Source organism: Armigeres subalbatus, chromosome 3 (genome assembly GCF_024139115.2).
Source record: "Armigeres subalbatus isolate Guangzhou_Male chromosome 3, GZ_Asu_2, whole genome shotgun sequence".
Classification (NCBI taxonomy): Eukaryota; Metazoa; Arthropoda; class Insecta; order Diptera; family Culicidae; genus Armigeres; species Armigeres subalbatus.
The window spans coordinates 54,576,998-54,602,937 of record NC_085141.1 but is presented as its reverse complement, the minus strand read 5'-3'; the positions used below and the strand labels follow the sequence as shown (position 1 = coordinate 54,602,937).

General features: G+C 40.5%; 2 long non-coding RNA genes across 2 annotated transcripts; one reads left to right on the top strand and one right to left on the bottom strand.

Moving 5' to 3' along the window:
* Positions 1–1,974: 1,974 nt before the first annotated feature.
* LOC134224824 (uncharacterized) lies at positions 1,975–5,887 on the top strand. The gene is made up of 3 exons (XR_009983076.1): positions 1,975–2,309; positions 2,364–2,628; positions 5,627–5,887. It is a non-coding gene; the product is annotated as an uncharacterized LOC134224824 (long non-coding RNA).
* A 9,580-nt stretch (positions 5,888–15,467) lies between these two features.
* LOC134226025 (uncharacterized) lies at positions 15,468–16,561 on the bottom strand. Its single transcript, XR_009983373.1, has 3 exons — positions 16,285–16,561; positions 15,658–15,762; positions 15,468–15,570 (listed from the first exon to the last, which is right to left on the bottom strand). It is a non-coding gene; the product is annotated as an uncharacterized LOC134226025 (long non-coding RNA).
* Between the last annotated feature and the right edge of the window lie 9,379 nt (positions 16,562–25,940).

The window sequence follows — 25,940 nt, the reverse complement described above, 5'->3', positions numbered from 1 at the left end:
GGTGAAACTTTGGTAGATCGTTTTCTTACTCGTGCTAAGCAATCGACTAAAATCTTCGTCCACAAACATTATTATGTTAGATTTGGACATTTGTAAATACGAGTAGAAAAAGTTTTACATAAACCCTCAAAAAAAAAAAAAATAGTTTAAACGTAAAATCTATCCTGTGTGTAAGAATAAGAATTCCATCTGTGAAAATGCATGTAAAAATCCCATGCCTTGGGATTTTCTTTTAATTTTTTTTTTTTCGGAGCAGAAGGGGAATGTGTGGTATATGATACATAATTGGTGGATAACTGTGAGCGTGTTTACTCTTTCGTCAGTTGACAGATGAATGCTCAAGCATTCATCTTACGCACATCCATCGCAGCATGCCTCGACTATCCGCGTCCTTCTCCATCGACCAGTCACCAAAGACGGACACGCCTCGCAGACGACTGCTTCTGCCGGACCAAACCGCACAGTGTGGACAATCTACCACCGCTGTTTTTAAAAGAATGTGCTCCTAATTTGCTGTTGCCATTAACGCTTATTTTCAATAGATCTATTAATGAGAGCACTTTTCCAATAGCATGGAAACTATCCTCCATTACTCCGATCTTCAAGGCTGGTGATAATCATGCTGAGGAAAACTATAGAGGTATTTCGATATTATGTTGCCTGGCCAAGGTGTTTGAAAGTCTGGTTCACAGCGTTTTGTACACAGCTTCTCTTCCGCTGATATCAGATATACAGCACGGTTTTGTTAAAAAGCGCTCGACAACAACCAATCTAATGACCTTTGTGAATAATCTCTCTACGGAAATTGAAAGTCGTCGACAAGTGGATGCCATATATTTTGATTTTTCGAAGGCGTTCGACAAGGTTCCTCGTGATCTCGCAATAGCCAAATTCCGACACCTTGGATTACCCGAATGGCTCACTGGATGGCTACAGTCTTATCTGAGTGGAAGAAAGGCGTTTGTCAACATAAATGGATCACGTTCTCGCACTATTGCCATCACATCAGGCGTCCCTCAAGGCAGCGTTCTGGGACCTTTGTTGTTCATTCTCTTCGTGAACGATTTGTGCTACCGTTTAAAATCGCATCTGTTGCTCTATGCCGATGATCTCAAAATTTACAAAGTAATCTCATCGTATCTTGACTGCTGTGCCCTTCAAGCTGATATTGACGAGCTTCAGCTAAGGTGCATCGAAAATGGAATGGAACTGAACGTTGGCAAATGTAAGGTTATTTCGTTTTCACGCCGCCAATTTCAAACTGAGTTTGAATATTGCGTCAACTTGGTTGCCCTGGATCGAGTTCAAACTATCCGTGATTTGGGTGTAATTATAGACAATAAACTTAGATTCAGTGAGCACGTTAGTACGACAACAGCAAAAGCATTCGCGGCACTGGGATTTATTCGTCGCAACACATACGGTTTCACGGATGTTCACGCTCTAAAGGCTTTATACTGCTCGATCGTTCGTAGCATAATGGAATACGCAGTGTGTGTATGGTCACCCCATCACACAACTCAAATCATTCGTATGGAGAGGGTTCAACGCAGCCTCGTACGATACGCACTTCGACAGCTTCCATGGAACGACCCATCTAATCTTCCAGACTATTGCAACCGTTGCAGATTAATCGATTTAGAAACATTAGATTTGAGACGAAAACAACTTGCTAGACTTTTCATGTTTGATCTCATCATGAATAACGTAGATAGCCCTTCACTCTTGAGAAACATCAATTTTTATGCACCTTCTCGTCAGCTCCGCGTGAGAGACCTTTTCCTTGTTAGAAGACATAGAACTACCTACGGTTATAACAACCCACTTGACAATTGTGTTAGACTTTTTAATAATGTTAGTGATGTTTTTGATTTTAATGTGTCAAAGTCCGTGTTTAAAAGTAGAATTAGAAACTTAGTATAGAAATCAGTCTGTGAATTTATAAATTCGAGACGAAGACAAGAATAAATATTTGTGAGAAGGTTACTCGGTTACTGAATAAAAACGTGCTCGTTTAAAATGCAGCAGGACCAAGAGCAGAACACGATCCAGCGGCATTTTCACGATCGGTCATAAACTCGAGTTTCATCACAACATTTACTCGGCGCTGGAACCGGATGAACCTGCTGGTGAAGATCATACCACAACCGAACCGAGAAGTAAATACTGTACTGAAAGATGTTCGGTTGAAGATTTTCCTGAATGAACTGCGGAAGATACGAGAGGAATCCGATGGCTGTATTTCTCGCAAGGGTGCACCGACTTCCGAAATTTGAAATACTGCAGTGCAACTTGAGGACCATTTTCTGGTAAGTTCATGGGATAGCGTTCCTTTTTTATGACTCATAACTGTTTTTTTACAGTACAACCTGGATTGAAAAGTTGTCACATTTAACAAGTGTCGCTATTCGGTGGCCGTGGTTCATCGGGTGCTGCTGCAGAACCGACAGCTGTTGAAGCCTACCTTTTGGCTTTCCTTCATTGGTCTGAGGTGGCACCAAAGGAGGACTGTTTCATCACGCAGAAAGAACGCCGCCATGAAGGCCTTCCGTAGAGATTTTTGATATGTGTATCGAATCGAATGGCAGGGGATTGGAAAGGTGCTGATGTTGGTCACCGAGGGCTAAGGTAAGCATGGGCGTAGCCAGGATTTCGATTAGGGGGGGGCCAAATTTTTTAGGTCTTCTGAATCGTAGTTTTATAGTAGTTTTATAAAAACACATGAATATTAGTGCTTGGTACATTTTCCTTCAAAGCTGCAAACACTTTGAAACCAAATCCACAACCAACAGTAAAGGCTGAATCTCAACAGCGCATTGCGCGTCAGCGTTGAAGTCAGCGTTTTGTACTAAAACGTAATGCCAATAAACGTGACGCATTCACGCCCGGATTTTTCAGGAATGCCTCCAGCAATTTCTTCGGTAATGTCTTCAGGAATTCCACCATCAATTTCGCCGGGAATTGACCGAAAATTCCACCATTATTTACTCCAAGAAATCCTCCACGAATTCTTTCATAAGTTCTGCAGGGAATTCTTCAGATAATTCTTTCGTGCTGTTTCTCATAAAAAAATCTGAAAAATTGCACCGTGGAACTCCTAAGAATATTCCGTGGAAATTCCGCAGAATTGCCAATAAACATTTCTGAGAATTTCGCGAAAAATCCTCGAACTTCCTGTGTAAATTCCATATTTTTTCCGTGAAAGTTTCGAATAATTTCTTGTAAAAATTTCAAAGAATTTCTCCAGGAATTCCACCGAAAATTTATACAGAAATTATACCGAAAATAAAATCAACAATGGAATTTTTGGAGGAGTTCCTAGATTAATTCCCGAAGAAATCCAGAAAGAATTCCGGTGGAAACTTCAAGCTTCCACTGGCCATCCTGCAGGAGTTTCTTCGAAAATTTCTTCCAGGAGTTCAACCGGCAGATCCTCCAAGAATTCCTCCAGGATTTCCTCCGAGAATTATTCCGGTTGTTCTATCGGCAGTTCCTACGGCGCTCTCTGAAAATTCTTCCGGGAGTTATATAGAAATTCCTCCAGAAGCTCCTCCGAGAATTTCTCTGGGAGCTCTTCAAGGAATTCTCCGGGAGGTCCTCTGATGATGATGATGGTCCTGCTACATACCCCTACAAAGGTTTCAGCTAGATGAGATTTGTCTATAAGACAAATTCTCCAAGATTTTTTCCGAGAAGTCTTCTGGTAGATTCACTGGCAGTTCCTCCGGGGGTTCATTTAAACATTCTCCCAGGATTTTCTTTAGAAATTCCTCCGGTGTTCCACCAGTAGCTCTTCCAGGAGATTATTCAGGCTTTCTTTCAGGAAATCATTTAGGCTTTCGTCAGGAAATTAGCTGGAAATTCCTCCCGAAGTTCTTCCGATAGTTTTTCTGGGAGTTTCTCCGGGAGGTCCTCTAGAAATTCTTCTAGGAGTTTCTCCTGAAATTCTTCCGGGAGTTCTTACGGGAGCTCCTCCGGCAGTTTCTACGTGAATTCCTCCGGAAGATCCACCAGCAGTTTTTATGAGCATTTCTCCGGGAGTTTCACCGGCAGTTCCTTTGAGAAGGAACTCCCTGAGTAATTTCCGGAGGAACTCCCAGAGAAATTTCTGTAGGAATTTCCGGAGAAAGCATCAGAGGAATTTTCGGAAGAACTGCCAGAGGAACTTCTAGATGAATTTATTGAAGAACTACAGGAACAATTTCCGGAGGAAATCCTGGAGGAACTCTCGTAAGAACTTCTGGATGAATTCCAGGACAAACTCCTGGAAGAATTCTTAAAGGACCTCCCGGAGGAGCTTTCGGAGAAATTTTCCGAGGAACTTCTGAAGGAATTTGTAGATATATTCCCAAAAGAAAGCCTTAATGAACTCCTGAAAGAAAGTCTGAATGAATTTCCGGAGGAACTACTAGTGGAACTCCCGGAGAAATTTTCAGAGGAACAGCCGATGGAATACCCGGAGTTGAACTTCCAAAATCCCATTTTCCTTGAAATTCCTGCCAAATAACCTCAATGATCCCCTGTGAAGTTCCTGGAGGATCTTTTGGAAAAACTCCTGGGGGAGCTCCTGGAGGAACTCCCACAAGCACCTCCTGAGGAATTCTCACAAGGTAGTACTGAAATAATTATTGGAGAAGTTCATGAAAGAATTTCTGGAGAAATATCAGAGGAGGTATTCCCAGATGAATTGCTGTTTTTTGTTTGTGCTGAAGAAATTCCTGGCAGAACTCTGGGAAGATATCCTGAGTTAACTCTAACATTAATTTCCGAATGAAATTCTGGAGTAAATTCCGAGTGAAGTCCGGAAAGAATTCTAGGACAATTTCGCGGAAAAAATCCCGGAGAAATTCCTGAAGTAAGAGAAGAATTTCCGGGGAAATACTTGGACGAATTCTTGGAGAAATTCATAAAGAAATTTCTAGAGGAATTCCTGAAGGATATTCTGAAATAATTGCAGAAAAAATTCCAAAATGTAATTCTAGAGGATTTCGCTATTGAATTCATAGAGGTATTCCCGGAAAAAGTTCTGGAAGCTATCCCGGAGGAATTTAAGGAAGAGTTCCTGGAGAAATGCCCGGAGCAGTTTCTTATATATTAGCAGATGAAATTATGGAGCAAATCGGAGGATTTCCGTCATAAATTACTGAAGAAACTTCTAGTGGAATTTTGGGAGGAAATTCAGAAATTTCCACATGAATTTCCTAAAAGAAAATAGTTGGTTACATACAGGAGAAGGATTTTCAAACGATTTTCAGAGGAATTTGTGGATAACTTTCCAGAGGAATTTAGAAGTTCCTAGGGGAGTTCCTAGAGGATTTCTAGGACAATTCTTGAGCCCGAAATGTTTCGAGTTGTTTTGAAATTTCATATAGTATGGATCCTGGATACCCTTATAAGTTTTTTTGGGAATCTTTTGAATTTCAAAAACCTATTTCTGAATATGATTGGATCGTAAAGTCCACATGTTTAAGCGAATTCATTTCAGTAGCCGTTAAATCTTTCCACCATTTAGGGGGGGCGACGGCCCCCCCCTGCCCCCCTCTGGCTACGCCCATGAAGGTAAGGCTTAAGTTTTAAAACATTTCATTTATTTTTTAAATTACATTTTCTTTATTTCATTCTACAGACGCTTCGAGATGTTTCAAATGCTTCATGAACTAAATTGGCGTCCACTCAACGATGCTCCGGCTTGTTCTAGCACATCGAAGCCACCACAAAGGCTGATATATTATACCGGCTTTTTAGTAGCTGATCGAGACGATAAAAAAGTGGCATTTACGTTTTTTCAAATAATGAAACCTAAAAACAATATGGAAATAAAGTAAAATAGTAAATAAAATGAAAAAATAATTCATTTCAAATGTTTAGGATTTGATTTGGGAAAACAGAAAATGAAAAGGCACATATTAAATTGAAAATAACACAACTTGTTGTTTTGACAATATCACTAGTCGATTGTAAAGTTAAATTCACAATTCATGCTGAGAGGAAAATGTTATTTTGAATAGATTTGCATTTGTCAAGGTTCTTGCTAAAGTGACAGTTTTCCTGTGGTAGATTTAACAATGCTATACTTTCTACTGAAAATCACTAACTAATTTTCTTAGGTTTACCAACGTTTCTTTTATTTTTACCAACGATTTTTTTTGTGTGTAGTAAAGAAAGGCGTAAGTCTTACGTCAAAAGCACAGAGGAATCGATCACCTCCACCTTCAGTAAGGGTGTTTTTTCAGTGCTTAGAACGATCGGCCTGTCATCGAAATTTTGTTCTGCTTTGTGCGGGTGAGTAAATTAATCAGAAAGTAAAAATTTGTATCGAGTGCGGTAGTGTTTTCTTCAGTAAGCAGAACGATCGGCCGGTCTTTGACATTTTGTTCTGTTTAGTGCGGTCGATAATTAAAATAATTGGTGTTCGTTCAAATGTGTTTGATTAAAATCAATCAAACTACACGCTATAGACGAATCCAAGTAAAAATAAGAAGAAGACACACGACGGCGTTAACTTTGACAGATCCTACAGCACAGCATAGAAAGATCATTTTAAAATGCTTATACACCCAGGTTTTTTTACGCGGTTGGATTTCAATAAATTTCCGGTTAACCTGAACTTTCACAGCTTTTTAAATACCCCCTGAGTTTTCTTTGATTTTTGTGATTTTTTTCGTGGGGTTAACTCATTGCTCCATTGACGCTGAAGGTCTTAAACGACCAAAACCAAACCGTGTTAAAAAAAACCTGGGTGTAATAAATTCTAGACAAATTGTATTTAAAATCTGATTGATGTACGATACGGAAAAAGTTCTGAATTACATATCTGGAAGCTTATCTCATTTTTTTTTTAATATTTCCCTAAAACGTATCTTTCATAAAGTTTGAAACTTTTTTCGTAGCAATCATCAATCAGATTTTAATTACATTTTGTCTAGAGTTTATTTTAAGCATTTTAAAATGATCTTCCTATGCTGTGCTGTAGGATCTACCAAAGTTATCACCGTCGTGTGTATTCTTCTTATTTTTACTTGGATTCGTCTATACACGATATACCGTTTACCAAAACGAACAATGCCACACTTCCTTCTCCATATATCCAACAATCCAACATCTTAGTGATTTATCGTGGAATAATGAATAATGTCTGGAGAAATCAATGGAGGAAATCTTAAAGTAATTCTAGAAGATTTTTTTAAATACCTTTGATGAAACTTCTCATGGAATTTTTGAAGGATTTCCTGGAGAAATAAATAAGAAATTCTCGAAGAAGTTCCTGGGAGGTTTTAACGAAACTTTTGGAACGATTCCTGAAAAACAGTGCCTAGGATTTAGGAAAGAAGTTCTCCAGAATTTCCGAAGAAAGGCTCTAAAAATTTTAGAAAAAACTATCAGGAATTTAATTTTTTTTAGAAAAATTCTTCAGTAGTCTCGAAAGGTCTCGAATCTTTATAGAATTGTATGGGATTTTCTGCGGAGCCTAATTTCGAGCCAAGGTACCTTAAAAACAACAAACGTTTTCGCACACATTTCCGACCCATTACGGTTTAAAAACACATAGTGCACCAATCTCATATTTTCCCAGCATCCTATAAATACACAGATAAAAATATGTTGGTCATATTCTCGGTAGGGAATCAACTTTTCCGAAACAAAAGGGAATCAACTTTTCCGAAGGATCAACTCTACCCACATTCCCTTATGTTTATCAACTTCCCGTCGAGGATTGAATCCTATGAAGCGAATGGTCTGTTGGATTGAAATCTTCCTCACTGATGAGTATTTTACCACTACCAGTAATTGAGTAAAAATTGCAGTGAAAACTTTGTTCACCCACAGTTTCAACCCATGTTTTTGCTAATCTCCCTGCAGCAGAGAGCAAAACAAGTAACGCCAAACACGAGAGCTCCTACCTAGATTCAAGGTGTTTTTACAGCTTGTAGAAATCGCCTGTTCGATTCTAACACGCGCGGCCTTTCACCGCAGTTCATCGTCCGCCTGACTAACTGGCACTCGACTTTTTCCTTCAATTTTCGCCAATAGGTTCGGCGGGACAACTCGAGGTGATGGCATTGAGCGAGTCGAAACAGGGACGGGTGTTTGCATTATAAAACTATCAGTTCCACGATCATGGCATTTCATCACGCCATGAACTCGATATAATGCACGAGGGAGCATAGTTCTCTTTCATCGTATCAGTGGCATCGCTAGTAGAAGAACGTTCAAAAAGTACAAATCACGATGTTTATCTTGCTTTGTTTGGTTCTAAAAGCACTTGCTAAGCATTACTTTTGCGGTATAAATTTAATTTTATTAATTTCAGTCCATGAAATTTCCGAAGAACCGCAGAACTAAAATTGAAATATTCTAAATAACCTCACCTTCTTCTTCTTCTTATTGGCATTACATCCCCACACTGGGACAGAGCCGCCTCGCAGCTTAGTGTTCGCTAAGCACTTCCACAGTTATTAACTGCGAGGTTTCTAAGCCAGGTTACCATTTTTGCATTCGTATATCATGAGGCTAGCACGATGATACTTTTATGCCAAGGGAAGTCGAGACAATTTCCAATCCGAAAATTGCCTAGACCGGCACCGGGAATCGAACCCAGCCACCCTCAGCATGGTCTTGCTTTGTAGCCGCGCGTCTTACCGCACGGCTAAGGAGGGCCCCTCACCTAATGTATATAAAACTACAAGTCTGGCGGACTCCATTGGGGCTAGAAGCTAAGCCCAAGTCTCAATTTGAGGATTCATGTGTAGTTTTGATAATTCTGATCAATTACGGAGTAGAAACTACAAATTATATGATCATCAAACGTAAGCGACTTAGGTTTTGCTTGGAAGATTCGCAAACCCGGCAGTCGATCATCGTTTAAAAAAAAGTACATTGCTAATGAACGGTGGTAGGTCATTTGGCATAAAGTCGTTTGGCATAACGCCGTTTGGCATAAGGCCGTTTGGCATAAAGGTCGTTTGGCATAATGTCGTTTGGCATAATGCCGATTGGCATAATGGCCGTTTGGCATAATGGTCATTTGGCATAATATAATTTTTATGGCATAAAACTTATGCATAATATGTTCATTTATTTATAATGATTGTCCCTTTAACATTATAAAAGAGATGTTCTAAATTGATTTTTTCGACTCAAAGTTCAGATTCTATCAAATCACTGCTTGAAGGTACTTTATTTAGACTTATTATTATCTGTCTATTTCACTTAAAATCTTTTTACCTCTGCAAGATCGTCGTTGACTAAAACAAACTACAATATACGGAAAGTCAAATAGCAAAATTGTAAGTGCAATAAAAAGCAAATGAAGTTATTTCTGCATGACATATATTCATCTCATTAAAAGCATACTTTGTCGCTCATAAGTCTAAAAAGTATAAGCTTCTTTTTTTTTTCAAGTAATGCATTTTTTATGCATAACACAAGGGAGAATATGTATGGTTTCTATTCTCAATATATGCAATATTCAGTTCTAGGAAAGGGAAGATATAGCTCCTTCTTTCAAAGGATCCATTTTCTTGGCGAAGGCAAAGGGAGATTTTATTCATTTCTCGCGTGATTTTTGAAAACGTCGTAAGTCCAAAAGAGAGGCTCTCTTTGTTTACTTTCTCTTTCGATTATTACAAAGCCATGCTAACATTTACATTGGATTTTCCAGCACTGATCTGAAGAAAATAGCTTTGTCTAGTATGCTGAGGTGAAAATATTGCAACCAATTTTAAACTAGCATAGATATTAGCAAAAGAGAGCGTAATGAAAGAGAGTCTCTCCTTTGGACTTACGACGTTTTCAAAAATCACGCGAGATTTGTCCAATTAAGGCATTTGCTCGGTTTAAGGCAAAGAGGGATATGATCCCTTCTTTCAAAGGATGCATCTTCCCGACAGTTACATCAGAGAAGATATGGTTCCATTTTTTAAAGGATACATTTGCCCGGTAGATGGCGAAATACGATATGCTTCCTTCTTCCTTCTGGGTACCCCTGTACCCTGAATGCCATTATCCCGGATGGGACAGTACCCCGAGATCCATTACCCCGAAAGCCCATTAGCCCGAATACATTTCTACTATTACTATTTTTAACACCCACAGATACCGATGAATCGTAAAATGACAATCTTTGAAAAGAATTTGTTTAAAATAAAAGTATATACTACTTAGAGTTACTCAGATAAACGCAATAAAGCTTATGTTTAATAAAAAATTTTGACTTAAATTATCATTCTACGCCATTATCATCTGGAAAAGTTCTATTCTACGAAATGGTGTAAGTGAAGAGATAACACCTTCTTTCTATTAACATAGGTGTACAGTGGAAAAAATACCTTCTTTAAATGAACGGTAACGGTTTATGGCAATCACAGGAGGTAATGCCTTCTTGAAATGAACGCATTTACCCAGTATGAGGCAAACATAGGAGATAATGCCTTCTTTAGATGAATGCATTTGTTCATTATAAGGCAGAAATAGGAGGTAATGCCTTTCTCAAATGAACGCATTTGCCCGGTTTAAGGCGAACGGAGATGATAATGCCTTCTTTTAATGAACGCATTTGTCCAATATAAAGCAAACAGAGGATAATGGTTTAAGGCGAACACAGGTGATAATGCCTTCTGTAGATGAACGTATTTGCCCGATACAAGGCGAACAGAGTTGATAATGCTTTCTTTTAATGAACGCATTTGCTCGGTATATGGCGAACATAGAAGATAGCACCTTCTTTAAATAAATGCGTTGGCCCGGTTTAAGGCGAACAGAGTTGATAATGCCTTCTTTAGCATAACAGATTTGCCGGATATAAGGCGAACAGAGTTGGTAATACCTTCTTTTAATACGCATTTGTCGGTTTAATGTGTACAGAGATGATAATGCCTTGTTTAGATGAATGCATTTGCCCGATATAAGGCGAACAGAGATAACACCTCTTTTAAATGATTGCGTTTGCAAGGTATAACGAAATTATTAGAGGAACAAGCATATTCGAAGAATAGAAGAGATTTTCTCATTCTAGGGTCTTGTCGTCATGCCCTTCTTGTCACAGTAAGGTTTATCTCCGGCAAATTTCAGAAGCAACTTTTTATACCCCTTTACTCTGTTTAAATACATGTTTGCGAGCCGGCTCAAGCCCAGTCGACGTGGGCTGAAATTTTCTCGTAATTCTCACCTCAGCTTAAACAATCTTCGAAGGTCCAAAAACTCCCATTACATATCATGTGCTATATGTAATGGGAGTTTTTGGACCAATAACTAATCGTTCTATACTGTTTTCAAACAGTTCGAGTTCGATGAAACGAATCGCGAGTCCAACACGGTGAACCTTGTAAAAGGATCAAAAAATAACTAAGGATCCACGATAAAAATTCTCGTAAAAATTTTGTAATTTACTCAACTGGAGTCGCCTGCTATTGAATAAGTCGTAAAACAAGTAATAATTTATTTATCATGAATTATAAATAAATTTCTATTGATTAATTTTTTTTCACTGAAATAAACTATTAACTTGAAATCAGGACTACTGGGGGTACTGGCTCATTCGGGGTAGTGACCCACTCGGGGTGATGGGTGATGACATTCATTCGGGTAATGACGTTCGTGGTAGTGGTCTTTGGGGTAATGGCGTTATGGGTAATGGATATATGGGTAATGTCATAGAGTCGAAATGGTTCCTTCTTTCAATTCAGGAATTTGCTTGGCTTAAGACACGGGAAGATATTTCCCTTCTTTCAAAAGGTGCATTTGCTCGGCAGACGGCAAAAGACGATATGATTTCTTCCTTTAATTCAGGCATTTGCTCGGCTTAAGGAAACGGAAATAATTATCCCTTCTTTTAAAGGGGGCATTTGCCCAGCAGAAGCCAAAGAGAATATGACTCCTTCTTTCAATTCAAGAATTTGATACGCTCAGTTCAATGCAAGGGGAAATATGATCCTTCTTAGAAACCGTTTGCTCATAAAAGGGAGAAATGGGCAAGTTTTCTTGCTTGCCCTTACATGAAAGACAAAACAAGCCACAAATGTCAATTCAATCAAAGTTAATTGCCTATTTCCGGGGATTAAACCACCCGACTTGGACGTTAATTTCCAATGTTATGAAAACTCATATGTGAATAGACGAATCCAAGTAAAAATAAGAAGAAGACACACGACGGTGTTAACTTTGACAGATCCTACAGCACAGCATAGGAAGATCATTTTAAAATGCTTATAATAAATTCTAGACAAAATATAATTAAAATCTGATTGAAGCATGATTCGGAAAAAGTTCTGAACTGTATGATAGATACATTTTTGGAAAATATACAAAAAATTGAGATAAGCTTCCGAATATGTAATTCAGAACTTTTTCCGAACCCTACATTAATCAGATTTTAATTACAATTTGTCTAGAATTTATTATAAGCATTTTAAAATGATCTTCCTATGCTGTGCTGTAGGATCTGTCAAAGTTAACACCGTCGTGTGTCTTCTTCTTATTTTTACTTGGATTCGTCTATATCTGGGTGCTGCGGATAGAGCCGCTTTTCTGCTCTCAAGCGAGTAGCGGGATATTTTGAAATCAATCCCATAAGCAAAATTATTTTGCAGTTACTCGGCTGTCAAACATTTCCCGCTCTTCGAATTTCTCTTTCCATGCTGCATGAAGGCGAGAGACTCTACATGACTTTACGATTGGTACATACATTCCTGCTCCAATCAGCAGCTGAATTTAAATCTGAAGCTGTGAAATCTCGTAACGAGTGCTTTTTAGTTGTATTCCTACTAATTTTCCACTCGAAATATAATGTGAATATATTTGTTACAAAGAATGCAAAACTCAAACTAAGTTTATTTTTATTTTTTCCCCAAATAATAACAATACTTCTCAATATAAGATCTAAAACGAGCATAACCACAATCTTCAATGTTTGGCTCCGGCACAATAGAAAATTTTGGCTTCAGTTTGACAACCAAATCGTTTCTATCCGCACCACCCAGGTGAATATGTACGTTATGTGGAAGATATTGATTTGGAAAATGTATTGGAGGTAACCACTTTCCCTTCGATGGGGCTCGAACCCATAACCCTACAGTATTTTTTTTTTTAAATTTAATTTAATACTGATCTATCTTGCTTGTAGGTGCGTCAACATTTCAAATGGTCCCGTTTTCACAGGTTCTTTATTCTTAACTTGTCACGTCGTACAATTTCGTTCCCAATTATCGTGTTTTGCCCATATGAAGGAAACCACGTAACTGAATGGCTCAACAAATCTTACTTATCCATTACACAACTCAAATAACAATTATGCCAAATGACCTTATGCCAAACGGCCTTATGCCAAACGGCCATTATGCCAAATGACTTTATGCCAAACGACATTATGCCATTCGGCATTATGCCAAATGACTTTATGCCAAACGGGGTACAATCCTAATGAACAACACTCCCCCACGGAATCCAAATTTCAAAGTACTCGCGTTTTCAAGGGCACACCACTCTTCACGGAAGCAACGCACAACTGTCATTTTGATTATTTCAGATTTGCTGCATTGCAGCATGTATTTATTTGGATATATTTGCGTACACTCTAACAGTTTTCCCATGGATAAAATTATCAAAACATATCCATTGTACGGGGCCCTTTAGAGACAGTTGATTATTCTGGATGTTTTTCTGGCGAATTTGTAGTTAGGTCTGGTAACCTTTCAAATTTGACGAATGCCTCGTCAGCAACCCCAGCTACACTAATGGTTCCCAATCCCAATAGAAGTGAAAGTTTATCCCGATGTCTTTCTGTTCGCCACGCCGATGAGCTGTTGCGCGATAAAAACCGATTTCCGATTCGGCGATGGTTCAAGTTGAATGGCGTTCTCGCATAAAAGCTTGAACCATTTGTAATCAAATTATGTAAATAGAGTTGGAATTTATTTTACAATTCGCTTCCAGTAAGCAGCTGAAGAACTGACTCAAAACCTGCCAGTGCGAAGTCAGTGAGTGTCGATTTCACTTTTTGTTGTCAGATCCGGAAAATGGAGGGAAACTAGCATCGACGTTTGCCGAAATCAGCGCTTTTGCGGCGGGGAAACAACGAAGCTGGCAACCCCAAACCTTAAATTTGGTGTTTGTGCGAGATTTGGAATGCGATACAACTTTAACAGCCACTAAACATGCTGATGATGCAAGGATGATGTGCCTCGGTGTGCAAGCATGCATGAACTCCGGCAATTGTACAAACGAATCAACGATCTGGCTGTTAGTGGGTAGATGGGAATGTTCGCTGGACCATTGCACCATAAATTCCTCCCGGGAGGAGCATCATCGTAAATTTTCATCTCGTCTCAAGCGCAATAAATTTCACAATCGCTCGCTGCCACACTATCTCGCGTTTGCAATTTTGCCATTGCAATGAGTGTGTTTGGGAGTGCCGCTGTTTACTCCTTTCCAGCGTGCAACGCTCTATGAATACGAAATTATCACTGCAATTCAAAACAATTCGCTAGATAGTCACGTCATCAGAGCGATGCGTTGCTTTGGAATTTGCGGTCAGGACTGGGTGGAATCGGTAGGTCACGGAACTGGAAAACGCTGGGTATTAGAAGCTTATCGAAGCAAGGCAAATAGAGTGTAGAATAATAATTGAGATATGCGAAGCAATTTTTTTAGGAGCTTCGTGGATGCACTTTTGTTCCATTGCATTTGAATTTTTGCATGGTGCATTTGGCAACGAGAATGACATTTGACTTCCACTAAATTTGATCTCACATAGCGTCAGCGTCAAGTGCAATGATCTCCCTGTAGAATCGTGAGAGAGTTGACTTGCGCATGAGCTGAAGTTCGTATCTGAAAGTATAAATGGTAGAATAAGAATAAAATGGAATACAATGGAATAATACGCAGATATCTAGGAGAGTTTTGGGTAAAACCGACACTGCGAATTTTCGTATCTATCGTAATTTAAGGCCATCCCAAGATGAATACAATACTAGGTGCTCCAAACTGCCAAAGCTTCGTGATGCAGGACTCTGCACTTGAAAGATTTGTACTGTGCTTAGATGAGGCTGACAATTTTGTCCGAGGGACCCGGATAAAAAATATCATTAAAATATCATAAATTTTATTGTTACAACACCATTTAAAACATAGTTTTTACCATTGAATATAATGGAATTTTGACAATAAAATCACATGAGAAATAATGGTTTTCCACGATAAAATGAATGGTAAATGGGACTTTTACAATAAAAAAGGGGGGTTGTTATGTATCTTTACAATAAAAAAATCGAAAATTTTCCATACAAAATTCTGAGCAAAACAATTGATTTAACGGTTCTTCAATGGGATGATTTCGAGCAACAAAACAATAGAAAACATTGTGTTTTAAATGTTTTCAATTACTGTTTCTATTGTTTTACAATAGAAATACAACAGGATTTAGAATACATTATACTCCAACATTACAATAAAAATACAATACAATTAATTGTTTTATAAATTATTTTATTTTTAATATAATTTTAATTTAGTTCAAACTTAATTTTCACTCATTTTACCTCGCTTTGTTGTTACTTGGCCACGGGTGCATAAACGCTGAAAGTAAATGAAAATGTAAATTATAAAAGAATGTTAGTTTTATTAGAAAAAGAACGTTGAGAAGAAAAGATAAAAAATACCTACATCAGTTCTTATTATATCCCGTTGGTGAGATTGGCCAATGATAACCACTGAACGATCTTGAGTCAGTGAACGGCAAGCACCAGTATTTCATCATAAGCTTCATTTCTGTAAAGGAACAAGGATACATGTTATCAGGTATGTCATCAGGTATTATGATGATACGATTTTTATTTATTTTTTGTTCGGGATGAACCACTGCGTCGATTATGTACATTGAACTTTTGTAGTATCAGATTACGATTACCGGTGGTGAATATAAGCCGTTTGCAATATATGGACCAACAGGTCTGTGCCACAAAAAGGGAAGCCGTTTGCCAGCGCAGTATTCATTTTCAAAAATCTCACTTTACCGGTCGCTACTAAACGCGCTGATAAAACAGTAGCGCAGCTGACAGGTGACCAATTTTACAGCGCGATCACGGCGCTGCTATTTGGTGAACTATCAAATGTCAAACGCCACCATGTCAAATGCCACCGGTACGGAATGCAGCCACCAAAATGATAACCGAAAATAGTGACCGATGCGAAAAAGTTTGACTAATCTAAAATGACAGCACGGCGATGGTGATCAAAATACTCGCGCCCAGTAATGATGCTCTAACGCGTTCTAGCACTTTAGATACTTACCACGGTACAAAGCCCTAGTGATCTACCGATGCCCAGCACCAGAAACTGTAATGAAAAAGACACTTTCTGCACCATACAGTTTCATTATTTTCATCTCTTCACTTATTATAAACAAAACTGTACACGCTCAAATGAATCTAGCCATTCTCCGAGTAAAATGATGAGCAAAAGTTTTTGTTCCCTTTTATTTTTTTTTGAATTCAAACTTTTATTGCATAACATTTCTAGACCTGCAATATGAAAATATATTACTTGAGAATCGGTACATATAACATTTTCATTCATTTAATTAGCAAAGCTATTGTAATTTTATTGTTTTCAATTGTTATTTCATCAATATCATAAATCCATGAAATATCCCAAAAATATATTAATTTAATCACATTAGACGAATTTCCAGATTTCCAAACCGAATACTTTTATAATTTGTTTAGTTTCTGGATGAGCAATACTAAACATAAGCGAACAATAAAAATATAATAGAATGTATTGGTAACACTCAAATATATTGTTATTTGAATGTAAGTACAATAAAGATCTTTTACAACCGTGAACATTTTACAATAAGCATACAATAGTTTGTATTGTTTACCACACAATCTATTGTATTTCAATGGGTTATGTCATACAAGTTACTGTATATTTTTATCCGGGGAGTCCTTGCGTCTAAGGGCGTCTCACAGATTTTCGAATACCGGATAGAGGAACTCTTGGAATTCGTTGACTTGCTCCAGGATGATACGAAGCGTGACAATATGGTCAACACATGATCTTCCAGGGCGGAATCTTGCCTGCTGTCGTCGGAGAGTCGTGTCGTGAATCTGATTCAAGATCCGTTATTCGTCGCCTAATTCATTGCCGATTGTATCGAGTTGTATTAAATTTTATGTCGTTCGTATTTATTGGTTTTACATTTCGCTTATTTGGTCTGCGGGAATCTCCTGTCTCTTCGGAGGGCCGTCGTTTCAGGTCTGCGTAGTGTCCCACCCAGCATCAACTTGGGCTTGTGCGCTTTGAGCGGCACATGGTCGCTTTGGTGGAACCTGGTGCTTACGGATACTCGCAGCGTTTTAAAGAAGTTTAACAGAGCCCACTGCAACAGTGTTTTTGAGCCAAGTACAGTCATACCGTTATTTAGTTGGAATTGAAAAGCCAAAGCTTTCCAGTGATGCCATAAGCCCATAAAAAAATAGAGTTTAATGTTATTATTAGTTGAGCTATACAAGCAAAATCTCGGCTGGTTTAGTTTCAATTATAGTTTAAATACCAGGTGTTGGGTCTCCAGTTAGCCTTGTGAGCAAAAGCCTAAGATTGCAAATCCAGAGATTGCGAGGTCGATTCTCGGTTCGGTCTAGGATGTTTTCAAACATTCTCCTCTCTCTGGGCATAGTGTATCTGTTTAGGAATGCACCAATAAGTTCCCCACCCCTTTTGAGATCGGTTACTGACTACGTAACTACGGCGGGAATAACGAAAACAGCAACACGAACAATCAACAGAAATCCACCATCATTAGTTAGAAATGATCGCCGTACCGAATACCACAAATCTAAATGTCTAGTCTGTAAGATGAAATAAATGTCTAAAATGTGTATTGTAAGGTAGAAGAATAAATTTGGTGTATTGTGAGTAAATGAGTGATAAGTGCAGTGGAGTAAATGAGTGTAAAAGTGCGTTCGGATCATTTAGCAAAGGCGAGAAAACCGAAGAAGAAACCCCAAACCATCCAAGGAACCCAAAACCCCACTAACCGAAACCCAAAAATCAACCGGAACCAGAGCCAATCGAAGGTAGCGGTCCCTGCATTTGGTTCATCGAACCGGGTGTCTGGAGACATTCGGCAACCAAAAAAAAAACGCGCTTTGAGGATTCAATCATCGCCATTGAGAATCGCACTTACCCGAAGCACCCCAACGCCATAAATCACAATTTCGCCACTAACCTTTCCACTCGAAGACAAAAATTTGCCATCGCCAAAAGCATCCAGATTTCGACGTTCGTCATCACTAACCAATGGGTAAAGTGCCCTGGTCTGTCCAGGTAAATATACCCGAATAGAATATGTCTTGCCGAAGCTAGGGTTCTGATCTCTACAAAAAAATAATATTCATTTTCACACGCGAACACGTTTGCTTCGGAAATAACTCCAGGAACTCCTTCGAGAATTCATTTAAAAATCCCATTAGAAATTTTCCAGGAATTAATCCTGATGAATATTCCTCAGAACAGAAATCGCCTCAGAAATTCCTTTAGGAAATCTTCCTCAAGGAGTAACTTCATAAATTATATGTAAAATTTCCTTTGAAAATTCTTCCAGGAATTACTTCAAAAATTGTCCCATTAATTCCGTCGAAAAATCCTTAAGGAACTCCTTGCAAAAGTCTCCCTAGAATTTCTCAGAGATCATTCCACGTCGAGCATCCGAGCGAGACGGTTGTAAGTCCGCGTACGGTCTGCTTCTCTTTTGGTTTTTTCCTGAAGTACAGGTAGAGGTTTTTTTCCGAAAGTGTTTTAAAGCATAATGCTTGAGTGGAAGTGGTGCTTAGCTGAAGCAGTTAAGTAGCCATTTCGTTGCTTTTGCAAGACAACGCAAAGTTTTACAGTTTCTTCGGCGTCCATTGCAGGCGCAGGCATCATCACCCCACGCCGACAGTCATCATCCATCGTGCGTCTCCATCAACACAGACGCTACCGTCCTGCCAGGCCACCATCCATCCTCCCAGTTGCAGTGTTGTCTGCGGCAAGAACACCAACAACAGCGTGGTTCGCTTCGACCGCACCACCGGCGAGTGTCCATCCAGCCAGTGTGTGCTGCCAGAACCGTTAGCCGGCAACACAGCAGTGTGAACGCAAGTATTTACTTGAGCTCCCTCTCGTTGTTCCCCTCTCTTCTTCATCCTATTGGAATAGTTTTTTTTCCTCTTTTCTTTAACTCGTCTTTCCCTCTCATTAATTTCTGTGTGTGTGTTTTTTTCTGTCTTCGTGACAATTGTTTAGTTTTAAAATAGATTGTGCCTCGCTGCAGCGGCGCATTTCGTGTCCGCAATGCGCGAAGGTGAAGTTGGCGGGGGTACTTCGTATTCCATGTCAGATGTTTCGTTGCATTCGGGTGTTCCAAACCAAAACGAAATGGACACCAGCAACGCTAAAATTTCCTCTACGAGCCCCTGTCCCAAGGTCTACCCCAGGGAATCAATTTTTCTTGGATGCGCTTGCGAAACAAGCGACAAGAGAGAACCAACGACAAAGCTTTGTTTTTGTCGGAGAGAATAATGACAAAGATCCGATTTGTTTTGTCAGCAACAAAAAAGAAGACAATTTTGTTGCTAACTTTTCATCCCGTTATTTTGCATTATCTCTACAACAAATCTCGGTTTTAAGCTATCATAGTTTCTGCTTTTATGGAAATATTCGAGAATATAACTTTGATTACAAAATTATCATGGTATTCTCGGAAATATCAGAGCATACAGGCCAAATGATTCTTGTCATATTGTGTTTGGGTTCTGACAAAGGCTTGTTGCGAGGTGCGTTTGTCAGTAACAAACTCGGTTGACGACAATGGGTATACATATTGTTGGGCGTTGCTCGAATATTGATTCCCTGGTCTACCCTCACGACTCTAGTGGGCCGTATGTGGTTTTCTTTCGACCCAAAGGCAAACGTTTGAATATCAGCCAAATCAGCAAAGATCTGGAAGAGCGATTTTCGTCTGTCACGACCATTGACATGGTTGGGTCCAGTAAGCTTCGCGTCACGGTCAGTGATCGCAAACAGGCCAACGAGATTGCCACCTGCGAGCTTTTCACTTTTGAATATTAGGTGTGTTTACCGTCAGCAGTGTGTGAGATCGCAGGGGTGGTGACGGCGGAAAGTATGACATGCGACGATTTGAAACAAGGTTTCGGTCGTTTCAAGAACGTTTCTTTGCCTCCTGTTGCGATACTGGATTGCAAACAAATGTATTCGGTGTCGCAGGAGGGAGAGAAGCGGATTTATTCCCCGTCTGACTCTTTCTGCGTCACCTTTTCCGGGTCCGCACTGCCTGACTACGTAGTGATTGGCAAACTTCGTCTACCTCTTCGGCTGTATGTACCGAAGGTGATGAACTGTGTTAATTGCAAGCAGCTGGGCCACACCGCTCAGTACTGCTGCAATAAACCTCGCTCTGCATCATGCGGAGGGGGCGTGCAAGACGGCACCGAAATGTGTCTATTGTAACAAAAGCCCTCCACATGCTCCATGCTCCTCCACATGCCCCAATTTTTGCGATTTCTCAGCCGGAAAGAGAACATAGAGAGCGAGCAGAAGAACTCCCGAGTGTGAACTTTCTGGCATCGTGGAGCTCATCCTCAACTTCTTTGATGCTTCCGATCCCGTGAAGAACATGGTCAAAACTGTTCTTCCTATTCTGACTCCTCTCCTGAAGCAGCTGGTTTCGAAAATGCCCCTCCTCGAGTCATTTGTATCTTTCGATGGCTAACTTAGTCAATAAGGGTAACATGATTTGGATTCTACAGTGGAACTGTCGAAGTATTCTTCCAAAATTAGATATTTTCAAATTTTTAGTTAACAAATTACAATACGATGCTTTTGCTTTATGTGAAACTTGGCTAACACCAGATGTGAACCTTCATTTTCCTGATTTCAACATAATCCGCCACGATCGGGCTAATCGATATGGAGGGGTGCTTTTAGGGATCAAAAAACAGCACTCATTCTATAGAGTCGATCTTGCGCCGATGTCTGGCACCGAAGCTGTTGCATGTCTTAGGAGATTTTAGCTCCCACGGAACAGGCTGGGGGAACTGTACGACGACAACCGTTCAACAATGATATACGACCTCTGCGACGACTTTAATATGTCAATTTTGAATACAGGAGAAGTTACATGAGTGGCTCCTCCAGCAAGAGATAGCCGTCTAGGTCTTTCTATCTTCGAGCTCATTATCGTTGGACTGTACTTGGAAGGTGGTCCAAGATCCCCATGGTAGTGATCATTTGCCGATCGAAGTCTCGATATCCAATGGACGTTATTAATCTGTTTCTGTCGACCTCTCATATGACCTCACGAAGCACATCGATTGGGGCACATATGCGGAGGTCATCATTGATGGCGTAATGTCGATAGAAGCACTTCCACCGCGAGAAGAGTACGAGTTTCTATCCCAGCTGATCCTTGACAGTGCTCTTCAGGCACAAAGCCGGCCAGTGCCAGGAGCAGCCCTGTCGTCGTAAAATATGAGCTACTTAGTCGCCTATTTTTAAAGGGGGCGCTAGTACAACAAGGTGGTTATGAGGGCGCATATTTAAAACTACGAATTTCAGTGAAACTTTGATCTGAAAGTTCGGTTCGTTGAATTGCAAATCTTCCAACCTCATTGGGAGCACACGGATCCTCGTCGAAGTGCTGAAAGACAGCAGATTCGGCATCGTAGCGTTGCAGGAGGAGTGTTAGAAGGGATCAATAATGGTGTGAACGTTTACAGGTAATCATACCTTAGTAATCATTCCTAGTTGGTTCGGCGAAGAGTGCATACAGATTCGGAAGAAGAAGGGCGCAGTGTGGACAGTCGCGCTGCAGCAAAGAACCCGGAGGAAGGTAGAACGCAATAGACGGAAACGGAGACAGCAGACCCACCCCTTCCATGAGAAGCAAAGCGGCCTGGGAGAAGTAGAGTGCGAGGAGATGGAACAGTACCGTTTAAAAAACGCCAGTGTCCACTGTGCAGGGATAAGGATGAGAGCCTCCTTGCATATGAACATATGGCGATCGAAAGGTGGAAAATTTAATGGCGCTGAGAACATAAGCAGTGAGAGGCAAGTCAAGGCAGTGAGGCTGTAGGCAGCAGAAGAGATGACTACGTCAGTTCAGCGGACGATGCAAACTAACCAACTCGCACCTTAAGTGAAGTTAAATATACCGTCCACCACCGTCGTCCAATTTGTGCGGTGCGAACAAAGAATGGTTCTCCCAACAGCTGATACAATTTGTGGTTCATACCCTTTTACATGTACAGACAACAGCCAACGGTGTATACACTTTGTAGCCTCCCGCGGGATGGTATAAGCACTTTCTTCCCCGCAAGAATATCCATAAGGCGACATGGAGATCACCTAATCAAGAATCGGAAAACTAAACAACAGCAAATTCTTCTCTGATATCACGAGCGTCCGCACTTACTGCAGTGCGAATATTGAATCTAACGACTGGGCGGTACAATACGGCGCAGCAGCTGGAAGTGGCACTCCCAACGGAAGAGCAGTTAAGCGCAGCGTCTCTTGAAGATGGCTGGAATTTCGATCCACCATTGGAAGCACCGCAACCGCTGCACTAGGCACGGTGTCCCCGGACCAGAGAACGACTGTTATGTAATGTTTCAGCGAATGTGAGCAGTTAGTTGAGGAGAAGAATGCAGCATGGGTGAGGTTGCTGCAACACCTCGATTTTTCGGAAGAAAAGCGCCAGCAGGAAGATCGAGACCGTTAAGAGACGGAGCAACTGTACCGCGCTAATAACGCACGAAAGTTCTATGAAAAGTAAAACCGTTCACGTAAGGGCCTCGTGCCACAGCCCGATATGTGTAAGAACATGAACGAGAACCTTCTTACGAACGAGCGTGAGGTGATCCAAAGGTGGCGGCAGCACTACGAAGAGCACCTGAATGGCGATGTGGCAGGCAACGGTGGCGGTATGGTAATGAACCTGGGCACGCGCGCAGGACGTACGACTTTTGGCTCCAAATCTTCAGGAAATCCAGGAGGAGATCGGCCGGCTGAAAAACAACAAAGCCCCAGTAGTTGACCAACTACCAGGGGAGCTGCTTAAACACGGTGGTGAGGCACTGGCTACAGCGCTGCAGTGGGTAATTTCCAAGGTTTGGGAGGATGAGGCTCTGCCGCAGGAGTGGATGGAAGGTGTCGTGTCTCCCATCTACAAAAGGGCGATAAGCTGGATTGTAGCAACTACCGCGCAATCACATTGCTGAACGTCTCCTACAAGGTACTCTCCCAAATTTTATGCCGCCGACTAAAACCAATTGCAAGAGAGTTCGTGGGGCAGTACCAGGCGGGATTTATGGGTGAACGCTCTACCACAGATCAGGTATTCGCCGTACGTCAGGTATCGCAGAAATGCCAAGAATACAACCTGCCCACTAGATCTGTTTCAAAAAGTTTCCTAAAATCGACCGGTCTACTGGTATTCACAATTCTTATGCTAAGATAGACTTCTGGTGAAAATTTCAGTTCAATTGGTTGGAATTTAGATGCGCTTCAAATCGATTTAGTGTTTTTGGCATAATTATTCCCCCAAAAAAAATATAACTCTGAGTGCAAGAGTAAACTCAAAATTTTTGGCCGGGCCGCTGAATAAAAATCATAAAGCTATTTTCAATTCGTTATACTCGTTATACACATTTTCTGTTAACGCTTACTATATAATGTCGACAAATGCGTACTTATTTTTCTTTATTATAGGGGAATGACGGGGTTTTTTATGACTGATTATGCTCAAATTTGGCTTAAACATTCTTTTGCATATCAAAATTAATGTGGCCAAATTTCATAAAATTTGGTCGACAAAAACCCCCTGACAATAATAGAACAAAACCTGCCAAAGCCGTTTTTTTCCTACGTCTTCAGTGGCTTGTTAGAAATATCTAACAGAAAACGAAAAGTATCTTTAACTATTCTGTCCTATTTTTTTTACAAAAGTTATCCGACTCAATGTTTAAATAGAGTGTAAATGTAATCAGATATGTATCAGATCAGTATAACTTTGTCAAAAAGGCAAACCGTGGCGATTCGTAGGGCCCTTGTGAAGTCTTTTTTGAACGTCTTTCGTCCCTTCGAAACGCGCAGAGGGTTACGGCAAGGTGATGGTCTTTCGTGTCTGCTATTCAACATCGCTTTGGAGGGAGTAATACGAATGGCAGGGATTGACACGAGTGGTACGATTTTCACGAAGTCCGTCCAGTTATTTGGTTTCGCCGACGACATAGATATTGTAACTACCAATGACGCCCATGCGTCTGTGGCATGGACGTCCTTACGTCCCGAGCCAGCTCACCTCTTCAGTTTCTCAGGGTCGGCACAACGTGCTGGGGAAAACTCACCTGTTCACTTAAAATGTCTCAACCTGTAACTGTTTCTTTCAGTGGATGCAAGAAATCAATAGGAAAAGCTAATTATAATCGCCACATCAATTAGATCTATATTCATTTTCCTTTCACTTATAATTTGGAAAGCCTAATTGGGTCTCTGCTCGAGTTACCTTCAATAATCTGCCTGTGCTGCTGATGCCACGTGGTTCCCTCGCTACTAGATGATGCTGGAGCTTTCTTGGCTGGAGCGCTTCACCCGTATCCGGGCTCGAATTCCGTTTGCTGCAGGCCGTATATAACGTTTGGCCGCGGTCGTATGTTGACGGACGACCTGTTCAGCGCATCTGGGAGCGGAATCACATCACTGCACTGATCACTGCAGTTTTTAATTTAGAGGGATTATCTAGCTCACAATCGCGACACCTTGTCTTCCCGGTGGCTTAACTACACGGACAGTTCTTCGTATCGTCTTAACTTTTGCAACACCGGAGGACGACCTCTAAACACTAACTGGCCTCAACGTTGGCAGTAAGGAGGTCCAGTTCGCCACCCAGTGGCCACTAAAAGTTTTCACTTTCAACGCGAGCTAGATTTAAGCAAAGACTATGCTTCAAATTGTCTATTTGAGGATCTATTGGAAGGGTGATAAAATCACTTAGGATAAACTCACTGTCCGTTACGAATCACTACTTCCAGATTTATTAGCGTTCGATCCTCAACTTGCTGAACTACACTTCTGACTATCGCACCGTTTTCTCGCTTCCCAGGAATTTTCTAAAAAAAAGAGACCCGACAAGTAGGAAGCCGGTCCTTATATAGCTGTTGGGTAGAATATCGCGTGATCGTCATTCGATACTCAGATGATTATTTCACCCATATCATTCTACACATGATGGTGTGGAGATTTTGGTTTCAACAAACACTCACAGGCTTCAGTTGGTGTGTTGCGTCGGCATGAGAATTCTCGAGCAGGGCCAGTAGTCGCTTATCGACGTATAGTTTTTGATGTGCCCTATCAGTACCTGATCTTTCTATCTATTAACTTGAAATATTTCAATTGGCGGTTTAGACGATACGGTACAAGTTAAATTTATATAATTCAAATAGAGTTCTTGCAAAATAGATATATTTTAAGTACAGTATTTTTGTTCTTGATTTTCGAGGGAAACTATCACCAAAAGGGAAATGTTTTGGGTTGAAACATAGGATATGTTACAATATCATGGCACGTAACTCTGAGAGGATGGAGGAAGCCTACATCAGACTGAAAAGCGAAGCTAAACGAATTGGACTTGTCATCAACACGTCGAAGACGAAGTACATGATAGGAAGAGGCTCCAGAGAGGTCAATGTAAACCACCCATCACGAGTTTCTATCGGTCTATCGGTGATGAAATCGAGGTGGTTGAAGATTTCGTGTACTTAGGCTCACTAGTGGCCCCCGTTAACGATACAAGACGAAGAAATTCGGAGACGCATCATGGCAGGAAATCGTACGTACTTTGGACTCCGCAAAACGCTAAGATCGAATAAAGTTCGCCGCCGTATAAA